The sequence below is a fragment of the Ahaetulla prasina genome, chromosome 7 (assembly GCF_028640845.1).
Source record: "Ahaetulla prasina isolate Xishuangbanna chromosome 7, ASM2864084v1, whole genome shotgun sequence".
In the NCBI taxonomy this organism is placed as follows: Eukaryota; Metazoa; Chordata; class Lepidosauria; order Squamata; family Colubridae; genus Ahaetulla; species Ahaetulla prasina.
This window is the reverse complement of record NC_080545.1, coordinates 34,460,507-34,481,369: the sequence shown is the minus strand read 5'-3', so window position 1 is coordinate 34,481,369 and position 20,863 is coordinate 34,460,507. Positions and strand designations below refer to the sequence as shown.

The 20,863-nt window shown below is 33.4% G+C and overlaps 1 protein-coding gene across 1 annotated transcript in view; it reads left to right on the top strand.

The window, feature by feature from the left end:
- FOXP2 (forkhead box P2) overlaps nt 1-20,863 on the top strand; it is a 1,142,483-nt gene that overhangs the window by 206,660 nt on the left and 914,960 nt on the right. Inside the window, exon 8 of the mRNA XM_058190721.1 lies at nt 70-180. The gene's annotated coding sequence lies outside the window, so the exon portion shown is untranslated. The remainder of the gene's footprint in view (nt 1-69; nt 181-20,863) is intronic.

Here is a 20,863-nt window from a genome sequence, read left to right as displayed (position 1 = left end):
TCCATAGAAATAGTTCAGCTGAGCATAAGAGTATCAATTTTAAATATTTATTTTTTCTTAATCATGCAGATATATCTCAATGTGTCTGAAGTGATGTCATTACGTAAATGGAGAGTGAACTGTTTCTTACAGAAGGAATTGTAGCAAGAAAAAAGGAAAACAAGGATACCGTAAAGAGATGTAAGTGTTTCAGAAAGAAAATCTAAAAGAGATGTAAGCATTAAAATAAATATTTTTAGCAAGCATTAAAATATTGCTAATTGCTTTGTATTTGAGATAGAGAATCTAGTAATAATGTTAACCCAACATAAATGGGGCTTAGAAGTGCCTATAAGTATTGGAAGACAAGACATAGGTAGTATCCTAAGTGTATTTTCCCTTACAAACTTTGAATCTAGAAAAAGTTTGGCCACATTCGAATTTGGTACATATTGTAGCGTGTTCCTCAAGAAAAATATTGTTGCAGTTTAATTCAGCCTTCTCCTTTAAATTGGTTACTTGTGCATTCTTTATCTTGAATTTGATTTTAAATTTATATCTTATTTGTATAGAGTTATGTTGTCTTTTTGTCTTATATTACTTTCCTGTGAATATTATTGTGCAATTTGTTACATTTTTTTAAAAAAACCTTGTCTAGTTCTGAATGGATTCTAGGTAGGTTTTCTTTCTGCAGCTAATCAGCTAATCAACAAATCAACAAAAATAAAATTTTAATTAGTAACAAATAAATATTATTTCTACATATTTAATGTCTTTGACTCTTAATTACTTTAGTCTTCCTGGGACTAAGCAATTTAGGGAAGACGGAATTGTATGAAAAATCTTGTGTTAGCCTGAATTGGGAGCTAAGACCAAAGACTTAACAATAAGTGCACAGTGAGAAAAACATTTAAATTCTAAGTACTGGAAGAACAAGGCATCCCAGTTATTCAGAGATTTTCATCCTCCTATAAAACAGTAAGAGAAACACACAAACAAAATAACCCCAAGGAGATGAGCTCATCCCAATTGGTTGGAGATAAAAATGTGCCATTTGGAGGCCAGAATCCAGATTGGCTGATTAGCTGAGAAATCCACACTTGACTGAATTGGCACATGACGTGACACTTAGGCCACATGTCTCCCTTGTCACACCTAAATATATAGCAACATGTACAGATTGAAAAATGGTTCATGTTCAGCCTTTCTTTCTGAAAGAACATGTTGTTGTTTTTTAGAATTTTGTTGTTGTTAGTTGCGAAGTCGTGTCCGACCCATCGCGACCCTATGGACAACATTCCTCCAGGCCTTCCTGTCCTCTACCATCCTCTGGAGTCCATTTAAACTCATGCCTACTGCTTCAGTGACTCCATCCAGCCACCTCATTCTCTGTCGTCCCGTTCTTCTTTTGCCCTCAATCTTTCCCAGCATATAGAATAGAATTTATTGGCCAAGTGTGATTGGACACACAAGGAATTTGTTTTGGTGCATATGCTCTCAGTGTACATAAAAGAAAAAGAAAAAAAATACCTTCATCAAAGGTACAACATTTACAACACAAATGATGGTCATAGATTGCAATTTAACCCTTAATGATAGCAACAAAAAGTTACAGTCATACAGTCATAAATGGAAAGAGGTTGGTTATGGAAACGATGATAAGATTAATAGTAGTGTAGATTTAGTAAATAGTTTGACAGTGTTGAGGGAATTATTTGTTTAGCAGAGTGATGGCCTTCGGGAAAAAACTCTTCTTGTGTCTAGTTGTTCTGATGTGCAATGCTCTATAGCGTCGTTTTGATGGTAGGAGTTGAAACAGTTTATGTCCAGGATGTGAGGGATCTGTAAATATTTTCACGGCCCTCTTCTTGATTCGTGCAGTTTACAGGTCCTCAATGGAAGGCAGGTTGGTAGCAATTATTTTTTCTGCAGTTCTAATTATCCTCTGAAGTCTGTGTCTTTCTTATTGGGTTGCAGAACCAAACCAGACAGTTATAGAGGTGCAAATGACAGACTCAATAATTCCTCTGTACAACTGGATCAGTAGCTCCTTGGGCAGTTTGAACTTTCTGAGTTGGCACAGAAAGAACATTCTTTGTTGTCCTTTTTTGATGATGTTTTTGATTTTAGATCTTGCGATATGATAGAACCCAGAAATTTGAAGGTTTCTACTGTTGATACTGTGTTGTTAAGTATTGTGAGAGGTGGAAGTATGGAAGGGTTTCTCCTAAAGTCTACCACCATTTCTACAGTTTTGAGTATGTTCAGTTCCAGATTGTTATGGTTGTACCACAAGGCTAGTCGTTCGACCTCATGTCTATATGCGGATTTGTCATTGTCTCGAATGAGACCAATCACTGTTGTGTCATCTGCGAACTTCAGTAGTTTAACAGATGTGTTATGTATTTGAATATTTGGAGGGAATTTTGGGCGGGAAAAAGCACGTTCCTGATTGGCTGGTGCCTCAGCCCAAACTCTATATAAGGAGGACTGTTCTGCTATTTTCTTTGCTGGGTTCTCACAATAAACTTAAGAGCTGTTGTCACCAATGACTGTCTCCTGCTTCCTCATTGCCCGAACTTAACAAGATGGATCGTTGGAGACACAGTCATTGGTATACAGAGAGAAGAGAGTGGGGAGAGCACACAACCTTGGAGGCCCCCTGTGCTAATTGTACAAGTAACTGAAGTGATTCCACTTAGCTTTACCTGTTGCTTCCTGTTTGTTAGGAAGCTTGTGATCCACTTACAGGTCTGTTCAGGTACTTGTAGCTGGTTTAGCTTAGTTAGAAGAGTGTCTGGAATGATGGTATTGAATGCTGAACTAAAGTCTACAAAAAGGACCCTTGCATAGGTCTTTGGAGACTCAAGATGTTGTAGGATGTAGTGCAGAGCCATATTAACAGCATCATCTGTTGATCTATTTGCTTGGTATGCAAATTGCAAGGAGTCTAACAGCGGATCCATGATGGTTTTCAAGTAGGAAAGCACTAGCCTTTCAAAGGTTTTCATGACTACAGATGTTAAAGCAACTGGTCTGTAGTCATTCAGTTTCTTAATGGTGGGCTTCTTCGGCACTGGGATGATGGTAGAGCGTTTGAAGCAAGAAGGAACATAGCACATCTCTAGTGATTTATTGAAAATATGGGTGAAGATGGGGGCCAATTGGTCAGCACAGACTTTTAAGCATCTGTTGATCTATTTGCTCGGTATGCAAATTGCAAGGGGTCTAACAGTGGATCCGTGATGGTTTTCAAGTAGGAAAGCACTAGCTTTCAAAGGCTTTCATGAGTACAGATGTTAAAGCAACTGGTCTGTAGTCAACATTTCCTTAGAAATAAGATTAGCATGGGGACATGCTTTACCCAAAGCACATGTCTCAATTCTTAGGATTCGTGCAGAGTGACATTTTCACCTTTAGTCATTCCTTTTTCAGAATTAGGATGATGGAAAATTGGTTTGTTTTTTTTTAAATCATGGCTCACACTGTCAGTATTTTGAACCTCTACCCAGGGCCATCTTAACAGCATTATGGGCCCCGGGCAGTATACTAGGGCCCTACCACAACTACTCACTGGAATAAAAATGTAAATGGTCGATAAAATTAAACATATATTTGCATGTTAGTATTAATAAAAAAATGCAGTAAAATTAATAAATATGTTGCTGTATTTATATGATACAATGTGCATTGAAGGGTTATCATAACACAGATTACTATGGGACCCCTCTGCTCGTGGGGCCCATATGGAAATGCCCATCAGGCCCATGCATTAAGATAGCCCTGCCTCTACCCACAATCATGTTCAGAAAACTGCAACAGGAGAGATTCATATCTTGGGCTGCTGCATCATTGCATAAATAAATATTTTATAGTATTTATTTATAATAAATGATTTAAAATGTAACACAACAAAAGACTAGATGCCATTCAGGGTACATCTCTTTTTTTGTCAGGAAATCACCAAGAATGTTGCAGCAGCTTTACTTAATTGTTAAATGCTCTTGGTAAGGGATAAAATCAGTCTGTTCTTGGATTGTACAGCAGAATTTTGTTTGTAATTTAAGGCCTGATAACAATGAAATAGTTACCAATAAAGGAGGATATTTGTAGCTCAGGATTGAAATGAGGGGTCCTTGTTAGGGTAATGAAAGGTCTGCAAGAAAACAAGCAAGCTCAGAGAGCACCAAGGACCCCTCAATAAAATAATTTTCCACAACTTTCTTATTTTTTTAAGATTTTTCCCCCTCCCCCCATCCCCCTCCGTCCTCCCCCCCTACTTCCCAGAACAAACACAAGGTATAGTTAAAAATAAAACAAACATATGCTAAAAAATTTTTCCCTCCTAACTCAATTATACTCCTACAATTCTCATCAATTCCTAACCTCCCCCAAAATGATCAAAAATAATATGTCCTAATCATTCAAAGGCAGTCTGATAACTCTTAGTCTGATATCTGTTTAGAATATAGTCAATCCATTTTTACCATTCATTTAAATAACTTTCATGTGTATTGTCTTTCAAAAAGGCTGAGATTTTTGCCATCTCAGCCAAATTGGCAACTTTCAATATCCATTCTCCTATTGTAGGTACTTCTTTTTTTCTTCCAATACTGTCGTATCAGTAATCTTGCTGCTGTTATTAGATATAAAATCAGTTTAGTCTCAATTACTGTACAGTCCGTGATAATTCCCAGCAGAAAAAATTGCGGCAGGAACTTTATCTTCTTTTTGAGAACATTTTGTATAATCCACCAAATTTTATCCAAAAAGCCAAGTCCACCAAATATGAAAATATGTAGCGTCATCACAATTACATCTCCAACATTTTGCTTGCATATCTGGATACATACACAATAATTTCTTAGGATCTAAATGCCATCTGTAAAACATTTTATAAAAATTTTCCCTTAAATTCTGTGCCTGCGTAAATTTAACATTTCTAACCAAATTTTTTTCCCACGTTTCAATAATATTGGCTCCTGAAAATTTTGTGCCCACTTTATCATACAGTCCTTTACCAAATCCCTTTCAGAATCTATTTCAAGTAACACATTATACAGTCTCTTTATATGCTCCTGAGATTGATTTCTAATTTGCTTTACCAAATTTTCCTCATTCTGGACTATACCAATTTTCTAATCTTCCTTCCATCTAGCACATAATTGCCCATATTGGAACCAAGTATAATTTTTCCCTTCTTCTTTTAATACATGCAAGGATTTTAGTTGCAAACTACCACTTTCAATATACAAAAGATCTTTATATGTAGTCATTTCCTGATTCTGTTCTAAATTTATATTCTCTATTGTATGTCTAGGACTTGCCCACATGGGAACCTTATAATTTAATTTATAAAAATATTTCTTCCAGACACGCAAGAGAGCAATTCTTAACACATGGTTTTTAAAAGCCTTATCCACTTTTTTATCATAAATTAAATATGCATGCCATCCATATAATAAATCATAACCTTCTATATTCAAAATTCTCTCCTCCATTAGATTAACCAATCACTTATTGTGGAGAGAACAGCTGCTTCATAATATAATTTAAAATTAAGCATTTTTAAGCCTCCCCTTTCCCGTGAATCTTGAATTATTTTAATGTTAACCCTGGCTTTTTTACCTTCCCATATAAATTTATTAATTCCAATCTGCAATTACTCCAAATTTTTATCTTTCTTAATTATTGGTATCATCTGAAAGAGGAATACAAATCTAGGTAAAACGTTAATTTTAATAGCAGCTATTCTCCCCAACAGCGATAACTGCAATTTTTTCCAAACTGTCAAATCCTTCTGAACTTTTTGCCATAAGACCTCATAATTATTCTTATACAATTTCACATTTGATGGTGTAATATAAACCCCTAGATATTTAACCTTTTTTACAATTTCAAATCCTGTTATTTCCTCTAACTTTTCTTTCTGTCGTTTGGTCATCTTTTTTATTATCACTTTTGTTTTTTTCTGGTTTACCTTAAACCCTGAGACCTTTCCATATCGATCAATTATTTCCAACAGAGATACACTTGAATTTATAGGATTTGTTAAGGTAATCACCAAGTCATCTGCAAAAGCTCTCAGTTTATATTCATGTTGTCTAAGTTTAATACCCTCTATCTCCTTAGATTCTCGTATATTATCCAATAATGGCTCCAAAGTTAAAATAAACAATAATGGTGATAAAGGACATCCCTGTCTTGTTCCTTTCGCAATCTTAAAAGCTTCTGTTAGGTTACCATTAATTATTATCTGGGCTGTTTGCTCTCCATAAATTGCTCTAATTATTCTTACAAAACCATCTCCAAATTGCATTTTTTCTATTAATTTAAATAAAAAATCCCAATGCAATCGATCAAAAGCTTTCTCTGCATCCAAAAAAATAAATGCTGCTGATATAAAATTTTTCTTTTCTAAATATTCCAATAGGTTAACAATCTGCCTAACATTATTCCTCATCTGTCTCCCTTTTATAAATCCAGATTGATCAGTATGAATTCTACGTTGTAAAAGTACCATTCATCTGTTTGCTATTATTTTAACAAAAATCTTATAATCATTATTTAAGAGTGAAATTGGCCTATAATTCCCAGGTTTAGAACAATCCTGTTCCTCTTTTGGTATCAATGAAATAAAAGAAGTTCTCCATGAAGGGGGAATGTATTTGATTAAATAATTAAATAATTAAATAATTCCTTAAGTGGACCTAACATCTCATCCTGTAAATTCCTATAATAACTTACTGTAAGCCCATCTGTACCAGGAGTTTTCCCTATTTTTAATTGTTTATTTACCGGGATGCCGGCATCCACAGCCACTCTGTCTTGGAGGGATTGAGCTTGAACCTGTTTCTCCCCATCCAGACCCGTACGGCTTCCAGACACCGGGAAATGTTTACCTAACTTTAAATTTATTAAGTATTTTTGATCTGATAATTTTATATGTGTCTCTTGTAAACAAATCACATCCATTTTTAAATTGTTTCAAATAATGAAATATTTTTCTTCTCTTCTGAGCTGAATTCAAACCATTGACATTCCAAGTCAAAATTTTATTTGCCATTACTGGCCTGCTGAAGCCTTTGAGCGATCAGCTGAAGATCATCCTCCCGTATCTTCGGCCTTGCTCCTCCCACTGCTTCTGTAGCAGAATCTTGAGCTTTACTTTGAGTTTGTTGCTCCTTTTCTTTACGCTTGAGGGCTCCCCTCGTCACTCTTTGTTCTTGTGGTTGTTCCTCAGATGGTAACATCACTGAGATCACCTCAGCTTCCACACCAATTTGAGTCTCTTGAATTCTTTTTTCTATTACTTCTATTTCAACTTTCAGCACAGTAGAAAGAAAATCTTTGGCCTTAAGCACAGTATCAATACGATGTCTTCTTCCTTGATAATACACTGTCAGACCAACTGGAACTTCCCATCTATATTGAATCTGGTACGTCTTAAGTTCTTGTGTAAAAATATAGTCTTTCCTATCCCTTAACATCTTGGGAGGAATCTCTTTCAAAACCTTCAGCTCCTGTTCTCCTATTTTCAGGTTTTTCTGATATGCAACTTGCAAAATCTGATTTTTTAAAAAATTATTTTTGTCACAACAGTATACACAAACATCGTCATAAATAAAAACAATATATCATGAAAGAAATATATGTTTATATAAGTAAAAACATGCAACAACTATGTTAATTTGATATAATTTAGGGAACAATAGGACAGGAACGATAGGCACTTTGTGCTCTTATGCACGCCCCTTATAGTCCTTTTAGGAATGGGGTGAGGTCAATAGTAGACAGTTTTTGGTTGAAGATTTTGGGATTTTGAATAGAGACTATGGAGTCAGGTAATGAGTTCCAAGCGTTAACAACTCTGTTACAGAAGTCATATTTTCTGCAATCAAGTTTGAAGCGGTTGACATTAAGTTTAAATCTATTGTTTGCTCTTGTATTATTGCGACTGAAGCTGAAGTAGTCTTTAATAGGAAGGATATTACAGTAGATTATTTTGTGTGTTAAACACAGGTAATGTCAAAGTTGGCGGAGTTCTAAGTTTTCTAGTCCCAGGATTTCTAGCCTGTTGGAATAAGGTATTTTGTTGTTTTCAGAGGAGCGAAGAACTCTTCTAGTAAAATATTTCTGGACGCGTTCGATTGTATTGATGTCAGAGATGTGGTATGGGTTCCAGACGGATGAGCTGTATTCAAGAATAGGTCTGGCAAATGTTTTGTATGCTCTAGTTAGTAGTGTAGAGTTTTTGGAAAAAATGAATTTTTACAACTCTTAGAGCCTTTTTTGCTATGTAGTTGCAGTGGGCTTTGGCATTAAGGTCATTTGATATGAGAATTCCAAGGTCTTTAACAGGGTGGGGTCATCTGTAAGGTAATGTCCATCGAGTTTGTATTTAGTGTTTAGATTCTTTTTTCCAATGTGTAAGACAGAGCATTTGCTGGTTGAGATTTGGAGTTGCCAAGTTTTACACCAATCGGAAACAAAGTCGAGGTCTTCTTGAAGGGTAGAAGTATTGTTAGTGGTATTAAATAGTTTGACATCGTCAGCAAAGAGAACACAATAACTTGAAATAAGGTAACAGAGATCATTTATGTATAGTATGAAGAGCGTTGGTCCAAGAACACTACCTTGGGGAACACCACTTTTGACAGGAACAGGATTTGATATAGCGTTGCCAATTTTGACCACTTGTTGTCTGTTTGACAGGAAGGCATTTATCCAATTGTGAAGAGGTCCCGAAATGCCGTAGGATTTTAGTTTGAGGAGAAGTTTATCGTGTAGTACTGAGTCAAACGCTTTGCTTTTCTCACTGTCCTTTTCAAAAAATAAACCACAATGTCTCTAGGAAGTTTCTTCTGCCTGGCAATCTAAGAATTAACTCTATAAATTTTATCAATTTGATAAGAAACCTCTTGTGGGTCAAGTTCAATAAATTCAGACAGGCTTCTGATAATTTTTTTTTTAAATCTTCACCTTTTTCTTCATGTAAGCCCCTAATTCTCAGAGCTCCTTCCATCATTCTATACTGCATCACCACCACTTGATCTTCATTTTTGTCCAATTTTATTTGCATTCCTCCCATTCTATTATCTAATTGCTGTTTTGACTGAACAATTTCTTGCACCTCCTCCTCCACCGCCTCCAGTCTTTTTGCCAAACCTTGAAAAGCGATCAAAGTATCTTCTCTTATCTTTTTATTATCTTCTTTTATTTCTTTTATGTCATCCATCATCTCCTTAAACCTCTCTTTGAACACTTTTTCTTGTTCTTTAATCAAATCCTCCAAAGCTACTTCAGACCCCCTTCTGCCAGCAGTCTTAGGTGGTTTAGTAGCCATTTCAATTTTTTATTTTTTATTTTTTTCCATAAAAAAGTTTTATTTTTACAATCATGTCAAACAACTCATTCAATGTACAGTTTTATACAATTAGTCGGGCCTGCCCAGTCACCACCACCCTTTTTAACACTCTTCCCTCTTCTACCTTCTTTTACTTTCCAGACCTTCCTCTCCTTCTCTTATCTACATCCTCTCCTCCCTCCACCCTACACCTTCCTTCTCCCTCTTCTACCCCTCTTCCTTCCTCCTACTCTCTCTTTTCTCCCTCCCCACTGTTCTAAAATGGTAACTGGGCAGACCCGACCCTACATTAATTATATTTATACATCTTCAATAATCCCTGTACATTAACCATCACTCCATCTCTAGCCTCTAACCCCCAATTCCCTCCCCTTACCCCCACCCCCACCCGACTTCCCAGAACAAAATGCAGGGTATCAAAACTAACAATCATAATCTAAAATAATTCCTAAATTATAATCTCTAGTCTCTCCACACTTAATCACACTGTCAATTCCCCTCTCCTTCAGAAATATATCTAATACAAAATATTGCCTAAATTTACTCATATGCTATTCGATATTTTTTATCTGATACTTATTTTGAATATAATCAATCCACATTTTCCATTCTAAAATATATTTTTCTTGTGTATAGTCTTTCAAGTAAGCAGAGATTTTGCCATTTCTGCCAGATTTGATACTTTAAGTGTCCATTCTTCAATTGTAGGTAATTCTTCTTTCTTCCAATATTGAGCAATCAAAAGTCTTGCTGTTATTAAGTTCAAAATCAATTTAGTCTCTATAGCTGTACAATCCATAATTATTCCTAGTAGAAAGAACTGCGAGTAAACTTAATCTTCTTTTCAAAATATTCTGCATGATCCACCATACTTTAATCCAAAATGCTTTAACTTTTTTACAAGTCCACCATATATGGTAATAAGTGGCATCTTCACAATCGCATCTCCAACATTTAGCCTGTACATTAGGATACATACATGACAATTTTTGGGGTCTAAATGCCATCTATAAAACATCTTATAAAAATTTTCTCTCATATTTTGCGCTTGTGTAAATTTAACATTCCTCACCCAAATTCTTTCCCAAGTTTCCAACATTATTGGTTGCTGAAAATTTTGTGCCCACTTAATCATACAATCCTTAACCAATTCAGTCTCTGAGTCTATTTCTACTAATACATTATACAACCTCTTAATATGCTGTTGACCTTGATCTCTCATTTGTTTTAACAAATTATCCTCAATTTGTTTAACACCTATTTTTTGATCTAATTTCCATCTAGCTTGTAATTGTCCATATTGGAACCATGTATAATTTTTTCCTTCTTCCCCCATCTTTTCTCTAGATTTTAATTGTATTTCCCCCTTTTCCATACAAAGAAGTTCTTTATAGGTAACTACCTCCATCTTTTGATATATATTTATATTTTCTATCATGTGTCTCGGGATTGCCCATATTGGAATCTTTCCATCTAATTTATATTGATATTTCCTCCAAACCCTCAATAATGCATTTCTAATTATATTATTTTTAAATATTTTATCTACTTTCTTATCATATAATAAATAGGCATGCCACCCATATAACAAACCATAACCTTCTATATTCAAAACTCTTTCCTCAGTTAAATTAATCCAATCAGTAATTAATGATAAGACAACTGCTTCATAATACAATTTTAAGTTAGGCATTTTAAGACCCCCCCTTTCCCTTGTATCCTGCATTATTTTTAATTTTATTCTTGGTTTTTTGCCCATCCATACAAATTTATTAATCCCCTTTTGCCATTCCTGTAATTTAATATCATTCTTAAGCACCGGTATCATTTGAAACAAAAATAAAAACCTGGGCAAAACATTCATTTTTATAGCCGCTATTCTTCCCAGCAAAGATAGTTGTAACTTCTTCCAACTCTCCATTTCTTTCCATACCTTCTGCCACAATACCTCATAATTATTTTTGTATAATTTAACATTTGAAGCTGTAATATATATTCCTAAATATTTAACCTTTTTAACAATTTCAAAACCTGTAGTTCTTTCTAACTCTTCTTTTTGTTGTATATTCATATTTTTAGTTATCATCTTTGTCTTTTGCTGATTCACCTTAAATCCAGATACTTTGCCATACTGACCAATTATATCTTTTAAACCAGTAACTGAGTATATTGGTTGAGATACAGTAACAACCAGGTCATCTGCAAAAGCTCTTAATCTGTAATCTTGATGTTTAACTCTAATTCCCTTTATTCGATCGGAACCACGTATTTTATTCAGAAGAATTTCTAAAGTTAAAATAAAGTAATGGAGACAGGGGACATCCCTGTCTCGTCCCTTTCCCAATTTTAAAAGTTTCTGTTAACCCACCATTTACTATTATTTGTGCTGTTTGCTTCTGATATATTGCTTTAATTGCATGGATAAAATAATCCCCAAATTGCATTTTTTCTATTACTTTAAACAAAAACTGCCAATCCAATCTATCAAAAGCTTTTTCAGCATCCAAAAAAAAAGCCGCTGAGATTTGATTGTTTCTTTCCAAATATTCAAGTAAATTTACAATTTGCCTCACATTAGATCTCATCTGCCTACCCTTAATAAATCCTGACTGATCATTATGAATTATTTGATTCATCACTGGCATTAATCTATTAGCAAGTATCTTGGTAAATATCTTTCTATCTCTATATCATCAATCATATCCCTAGTATACAACTTACTATAATACTCTAAAATGCTTTTTAATCAAATTCTTTTGATAAACTTCCTTACCCCTATATTCTATTTTATCAATCATTCGTGATTTTCTGTTTTTCCTTATTAAATAACTCTTTAAGTGGTTCAACCATCTCATTTTGTAAATTTTATAATAAACAGCTGTTAAACCATCTGTACCTGGTGCTTTACCAATTTTAAGTTGTAATTGCAAACAAAATTTCCTCTGAAGTAATTAATTGATTCAGTTCTTCTCTTTGATTTTCTGTAAGCTCACAAATATTTTGTTGTTGTAAATATCTTTCTATCTCTATATCATCAATCATATCCCTAGTATACAACTTACTATAATACTCTAAAAATGCTTTTTTAATCAAATTCTTTTGATAAACTTCCTTACCCCTATATTCTATTTTATCAATCATTCGTGATTTTCTGTTTTTCCTTATTAAATAACTCTTTAAGTGGTTCAACCATCTCATTTTGTAAATTTTATAATAAACAGCTGTTAAACCATCTGTACCTGGTGCTTTACCAATTTTAAGTTGCTTAATTGCGTGGATAAAATAATCCCCAAATTGCATTTTTCTATTACTTTAAACAGAAACTGCCAATCCAATCTATCAAAAGCTTTTTCAGCATCCAAAAAAAAAAAAAAAGCCGCTGAGATTTGGTTGTTTCTTTCCAAATATTCAAGTAAATTTACAATTTGCCTCACATTATATCTCATCTGCCTACCCTTAATAAATCCTGACTGATCATTATGAATTATTTGATTCATCACTGGCATTAATCTATTAGCAAGTATCTTGGCAAATATCTTATAATCAGTATTTAAAAGTGATATAGGCCTATAATTCTCTGCTTTAATACCATCTCGATCTTCCTTCGGTATTAGCGAAATAAAGGCTGTCCTCCATGAAGAACATCTCCTCCCATTTGAATTTTATTAAATAACTCTTTAAGTGGTTCAACCATCTCATTTTGTAAATTTTATAATAAACAGCTGTTAAACCATCTGTACCTGGTGCTTTACCAATTTTAAGTTGCTTAATTGCTAACAAAATTTCCTCTGAAGTAATTAATTGATTCAGTTCTTCTCTTTGATTTTCTGTAAGCTCACAAATATTTTGTTGTTGTAAATATCTTTCTATCTCTATATCATCAATCATATCCCTAGTATACAACTTACTATAATACTCTAAAATGCTTTTTAATCAAATTCTTTTGATAAACTTCCTTACCCTATATTCTATTTTATCAATCATTCGTGATTTTCTGTTTTTCCTTATTAAATAGGCAAGCCATCTTCCTGGCTTATTGGCGTTATTAAACGTATCATGTTTTACATATTGTAAATTAATTGCTACTTGATCTGCCATCAACATGTTAAACCATCTGTACCTGGTGCTTTACCAATTTTAAGTTGCTTAATTGCTAACAAAATTTCCTCTGAAGTAATTAATTGATTCAGTTCTTCTCTTTGATTTTCTGTAAGCTCACAAATATTTTGTTGTTGTAAATATCTTTCTATCTCTATATCATCAATCATATCCCTAGTATACAACTTACTATAATACTCTAAAATGCTTTTTAATCAAATTCTTTTGATAAACTTCCTTACCCCTATATTCTATTTTATCAATCATTCGTGATTTTCTGTTTTTCCTTATTAAATAACTCTTTAAGTGGTTCAACCATCTCATTTTGTAAATTTTATAATAAACAGCTGTTAAACCATCTGTACCTGGTGCTTTACCAATTTTAAGTTGTAATTGCTAACAAAATTTCCTCTGAAGTAATTAATTGATTCAGTTCTTCTCTTTGATTTTCTGTAAGCTCACAAATATTTTGTTGTTGTAAATATCTTTCTATCTCTATATCATCAATCATATCCCTAGTATACAACTTACTATAATACTCTAAAATGCTTTTTAATCAAATTCTTTTGATAAACTTCCTTACCCCTATATTCTATTTTATCAATCATTCGTGATTTTCTGTTTTTCCTTATTAAATCCAGCTGATCATGTACATACAGTATTCTTAATAGCTTATCTGTTTTTATATTAATTAACCACAGATTCCTTGGTATTAAGAATAAAGGCTGTCCTCCATGAAGGGGAACATCTCCTCCCATTTGAATTTTATTAAATAACTCTTTAAGTGGTTCAACCATCTCATTTTGTAAATTTTATAATAAACAGCTGTTAAACCATCTGTACCTGGTGCTTTACCAATTTTAAGTTGCTTAATTGCTAACAAAATTTCCTCTGAAGTAATTAATTGATTCAGTTCTTCTCTTTGATTTTCTGTAAGCTCACAAATATTTTGTTGTTGTAAATATCTTTCTATCTCTATATCATCAATCATATCCCTAGTATACAACTTACTATAATACTCTAAAATGCTTTTTAATCAAATTCTTTTGATAAACTTCCTTACCCCTATATTCTATTTTATCAATCATTCGTGATTTTCTGTTTTTCCTTATTAAATAGGCAAGCCATCTTCCTGGCTTATTGGCGTTATTAAACGTATCATATTTTACATATTGTAAATTAATTGCTACTTGATCTGCCATCAACATGTTAAACCATCTGTACCTGGTGCTTTACCAATTTTAAGTTGCTTAATTGCTAACAAAATTTCCTCTGAAGTAATTAATTGATTCAGTTCTTCTCTTTGATTTTCTGTAAGCTCACAAATATTTTGTTGTTGTAAATATCTTTCTATCTCTATATCATCAATCATATCCCTAGTATACAACTTACTATAATACTCTAAAATGCTTTTTAATCAAATTCTTTTGATAAACTTCCTTACCCCTATATTCTATTTTATCAATCATTCGTGATTTTCTGTTTTTCCTTATTAAATAGGCAAGCCATCTTCCTGGCTTATTGGCGTTATTAAACGTATCATATTTTACATATTGTAAATTAATTGCTACTTGATCTGCCATCAACATATTAAACTGACCTCTTAATATATTTATTGATTCTTTTATTTTACTATTTCCTGGGCTATTTATCAATAATTGTTCTTTCTTTTTAATTTCTTTTTTTTTTTTTTTTATTCAAAAAGTTTTACAAAAAAATTTTCCCCCTTTCCCCCCTCCTCCCCCCTCCCTTCGCAACCCCCCTCCCCCCCCGACTTCCCGGAACGAGCACAAGGTATAGTTAAAAATAAAACAAACATATGCTAAAAAAATTTCATCCCAACTTAATTGTACCCCTACAATCATCAATTCCTAACTTCCCCCAAAAGCAATCAAAAATAATACATCATAATCATTCAAAAACAGTCTGATAACTCTTAGTCTGATATCTACGTTGAATATAGTCAATCCATTTTTTCCATTCCTTTAAGTATCTTTCTTGCGTATTGTCTTTCAAAAAGGCTGATATCTTCGCCATCTCAGCCAAATTGGCAACTTTCAATATCCATTCTTCTATTGTTGGTACTTCTTTTTTCTTCCAATATTGTCCTATTAGTAATCTTGCTGCAGTTATTAGATTTAAAATCAATTTAGTCTCAATTACTGTACAATCCGTAATAATTCCCAACAAGAAAAATTGCGCAGGAACTTTATCTTCTTTTCAGAACATTTTGTAAAATCCACCAAATTTTTATCCAAAAGGCTTTTATGTCCTTACAAGTACATCAAATGTGAAGATATGTAGCGTCATCCCAATTACATCTCCAACATTTTGCTTGCATTTCTGGATACATACACGATAATTTTTAGGATCTAGATGCCATCTATAAAACATTTTATAAAATTTTCCTCAGATTCTGTGCCTGTGAATTTAACATTTCTAACCCAAATTTTTTCCCACGTTTCCAATAATATTGGCTCCTGAAAATTTTGTGCCCACTTTATCATACAGTCCTTTACCAAGTCCCTTTCAGAATCTATTTCAAGTAACACATTATACAATCTCTTTATATGCTCCTGAGACTGATTTCTAATTTGCTTTACCAAATTTCCCTCGTTCTGCTCTATACCAATTTTCTGATCTCCTTCCATCTAGCACGTAGTTGCTCATATTGAAACCAAGTATAATTTTTCCCTTCCTCTCTTAATACTTGCAGAGATTTTAACTGCAAATTACCTCTTTCAGTATACAAAAGATCTTTATATGTAATCATTTCCTGATTCTGTTCTATGTTTATATTTTCTACTGTATGTCTAGGACTTGCCCATATAGGAACCTTATAATTTAATTTATAAGAGTATTTTTCCAAACACAGAAGGGCATTTCTTAGCACATGATTTTAAAGGCCTTATCCACTTTTTTGTCATAAATTAAATATGCATGCCATCCATATAGCAAATCATAACCTTCTATATTCAAAATTCTGTCCTCTGTTAAATTAAACCAATCACTTATTGCAGAGAGAGCAGCTGCTTCATAATATAATTTAAAATTAGGCATAACCCTTTCTCGAGAATCTTGAATTATTTTCATTTTAACCCTAGCTTTTTTACCTTCCCATATAAATTTGTTAATTCCCTTCTGCCATTCCTCAAGATTCTTATCTTTCTTAATTATTGGTATCATCTGAAAGAGGAATAAAATCTAGGTAAAACATTCATTTTAATAGCAGCAATTCTCCCAACAAAGATAATTGCAATTTTTCCAAACAATCAACTCCTTCTGAACTTTTGCCATAAAACCTCATAGTTATTCTTATACAATTTCACATTTGATGACGTAATATAAACCCTAAGTACTTAACCTTCTTTACAATTTCAAATCCTGTTATTTCTAGTTTTTCTTTCTGTTGTCTGGCCATATTTTTATTATCACTTTTGTCTTTTCTGATTTACCTTAAACCCTGAGACATTCCCATATTGATCAATTATTTCCAACAAAGATTTACTAGAATTTATAGGGTTTGTTAAAGTAATCACCAAATCATCTGCAAAAGCTCTTAACTTATATTCATACTGTCTAACTCTAATTCCTCTATCTCCTTTACTTCTCGTATTTTATCCAATAATGGTTCTAGAGTTAAAATAAACAATAATGGTGATAAAGGACATCCCTGTCTTGTTCCTTTCGCAATCTTAAAAGGTTCTGTTAAGCTACCATTGATTATAATCTGTGCTGTTTGCTCTCCATAAATTGCCTAATTATTCTTAAAAACCATCTCCAAATTGCATCTTTTCTATTAATTTAAATAAAAATCCCAATGCAATCGATCAAAAGCTTTCTCTGCATCGAGAAAATAAATGCTGCTGGAATAAAATTTTCTTTTCTAAGTACTCCAATAAATTAACAATCTGCCTAACATTATTCCTCATCTGTCTCCCTTTTATAAATCCAGATTGATCATTATGAATTCTTCTGCAGAATCAACATTAATCTATTAGCTATTATTTTAACAAAATCTTATAATCATTATTTAAAAGTGAGATTGGCCTATAATTCCCAGGTTTAGAACAATCCTGTTCCTCTTTTGGTATCAATGAAATAAAGAGGTTCTCCATGAGGGGAATTCTCCTAGTTGTATCTGATTAAATAATTCCTTAAGTGGACCTAACATCTCATCCTGTAAATTCCTATAATAACTAACTGTGAGCCCATCCGTACCAGGAGTTTTCCCATTTTAATTGTTTAATTACCAAAATAATTTCTTCCGAGTTATAGGCCGATTCAGTTCATCCGTTGTTCTAAAGTTAAATTTTAACCTTATATTCCTTCAAATAATTATCAATATCCCTATTCAATATATTATCTTTAAGATATAAATTTGTATAATATTCTAAAAAAGCTTTTTTAATTTTATCCTGTTGATATCTCTCTTTACCTTTATATTCTATTTTTTCTATAGTACGTTGTTTTGTCTTTTCCTTAAAGTATATGCTAACCACCTACCAGGTCTATTTGCATTACAAAAGTATTATGTTTGGCATATTGTATATTTATTGCCACCTGATCAGCCATTATCATATTAAATTGATTCTGTAGTAACTTTATTGCATCTTTAAGTTTTTGATCATGTGGATTATGTATTAATAATTGTTGTTTCTTATAAATTTCCTCTTCTAAATACCTACGCTGTCTTTGTTGCTTATTTCTCTGTCTATTATTAAGATATATTAACACACCTCTCATAAAAGCTTTACTGAGTCCCAAACCATTTCTATCGATGTTTCATTATTCAAATTATAATCAAAAAATTCTTTCATCTGCTTTTTACATTGATTTACATTATCCTGATATCTAAACAAATTTTCATTTAATCTCCAAGTTCTTCTACCCTCTTTTCCATATTGCAATTCCATCCAAACAGGACTATGATCAGACAAACATCTTGGAAATATCTTAGTTTTCTTCACCCTAAAAAGCAAATCATTAGAAATTAAAATAAAATCAATACGTGAGAAGGATTGATGCCTATCAGAAAAAAGTATAGTCTCTTTCCTCCAAATTCGCAGTCTCCATACATCTCTTAACTCAAAATCTTCTATCATATCAAAAAGGATTTAGGCAGCTTTGCATGTGCAGGTATCTTCTTGGAAGAAATTCTCTTGTCCTTTCGTATCTATTACTCCATTCCAATCTCCCAATATAATGCACGATTTATAATCCCATAGATCAACTTATCATATAACATTCTATAAAATTTTCTTGTTGCTGATTGGGTGCATATATACCAAGCAAGAGAGTCCTTTTGTTTCTATTGTAAGTTCAATAGCAATATATCTTCCGTGAATATCTGCCTCTATTAACTTGGCTGGTATATCTTTTCTCAAATAAACCACTATGCCATGTTTTTCTCCAAAGCTGAAGCAACAAAATGTTTACCTAACTTTGAGTTTATTAGGTACTTTTGATCTGATAATTTAATATGCTTTTGTAAGCAAATAACATCATTTTAAATTGTTTCAAATAATGAAATATTTTCTTCTCTTCTGAGCTGAGTTCAAACCATTGACATTCCAAGTCAAGATTTTATTTGCCATTACTGGGCTGCTGAAGCCTTTGAGCAATCAACTGAAGATCGCCCTCCGTATCTTCGGCCGTGCTCCTCCCACCGCTTCTGTAGCAGAATCCTGAACTTTACTTTGAGTTTGTTGCTCCTTTCTTTACGCTTAAGGGCTCCTCGTCAGTCTTTGTTCTTGTGGTTGTTCCTCTGATGGTAACATCACTGGAATCACCTCAGCTTCCACACCCATTTGAGTCTCTTGAATTCTTTTTCTATTATTTCTATTTCAAATTTCAGCACTGTAGAAAGAAAATCTTTGGCCTTAAGCACTGTGTCAATACGATGTCTCCTTCCTTGATAATACACTGTCAAGCCAACTGGAACCTCCCATCTAAATTGAATCTGGTATTTCTTAAGTTCTTGTGAAAATGTAAAGTCCTTTCTATCCCTTAACATCTTGGGAGGAATCTCTTTCAAAACCTTCAACTCCTGTTCCCTATTTTCAAGTTTTCTGAAAAGCAACTTGCAAAATTTGATTCCTCACTGTTCTTTTCAAAAATAAACCACAATGTCTCTAGGAAGTTTCTTTTGCCTAGCAATCCAAGAATTAACTCTATAAAATTTTGTCAATTTGATAAGCAACCTCTTGTGGATCAAGTTCAATAAATTCAGCCAGAGCTTCTGATAAAATTTTTAAATCTTCCCTTTCTCCTCATTCAAACCTCTAATTCTCAGAGCTCCTTCCATCATTCTATACTGCATCACCACCACTTGATCTTCATTTTTATCCAATTTGATTTGCATTCCCCATTCTATTTTCTATTTGTTGATTTGACTGAACAATTTCTTGCACCTCCTCCTCCACCTCCTCCAGTCTTTTGCCAAACCTTGAAAAGCCATCAAGATATCTTCTCTTATTTTTTATTATTCTCTTTTATTTCTTCTCTTATTTTCTCATTATTATCCATAATCTCCTTAAACCTTTCTTCAGACACTTTCCTTGCTCTTTAATCAGATCTTCTAAAGCTGGTTCAGAACCCTTCTGCCCCAGTCTTAGGTGGTTTAGTAGCCATTTCAGTTTTAAAATTCACAAAATATAAGTCTAGAAACTTCTTTTCCCTTTAAGTATAGGAGAGCTCAGTTCACTTCATTAAAATCCACACATAACATTTCTTATCTTCTTAGTTGCACAGACTGTTTGAAATTCCATTCGTCACTTTCACTCCCGTTCAGGCGCCATCTTTAAGAGTCAATTAAAACAAAGGAAAAAATTTTTTCTCTTTTTTAGAAGGTAGAAGTCAGGAAATCAAAAATACTTGCAATCCAATAATTGTCCGCTGGCACTCATTCCGCCTGCTTAAAGAGATCCATAAAGATAAGACAATTAGCAGAGATGGACACTTTCTTCTTTTCCTGCTTTTGCAGGAGCGCACTGAAGTCGGAGCTTATGGCAGGAATATTTATGGGACCCATATTCAAGCTCTGCTTAATTAAAACAAAGCCTCTGGGAGGTCTACCAACATTTCCTGCTGCTCTTATCTTCCCTTTCATCCAGGGAAAAGATTAAAGCCGGCTTTTCCTGGCTTTACGATGTTCAGTGCGGACTTTAATTAGGGCTCAGCGAAGAGGTGGAGCCACCCGGAAGTCAATCTGACGTTTTTTAAGTTCATTCACCAGTAAGGCAAATTCCTTCCTAGCCCTTAACATTTTTGGTGGAATTTCCTTTAATATCAAAATATCTTGACCAGCAATCTGAATCTTCTCCCCCTTATATGAGGCTTGCAAAATCTGATTTCTCACTGTTCTATTTGTAAAATAAATAACAACATCCCTTGGCAACTTTTTGCCTTGCTATCCAA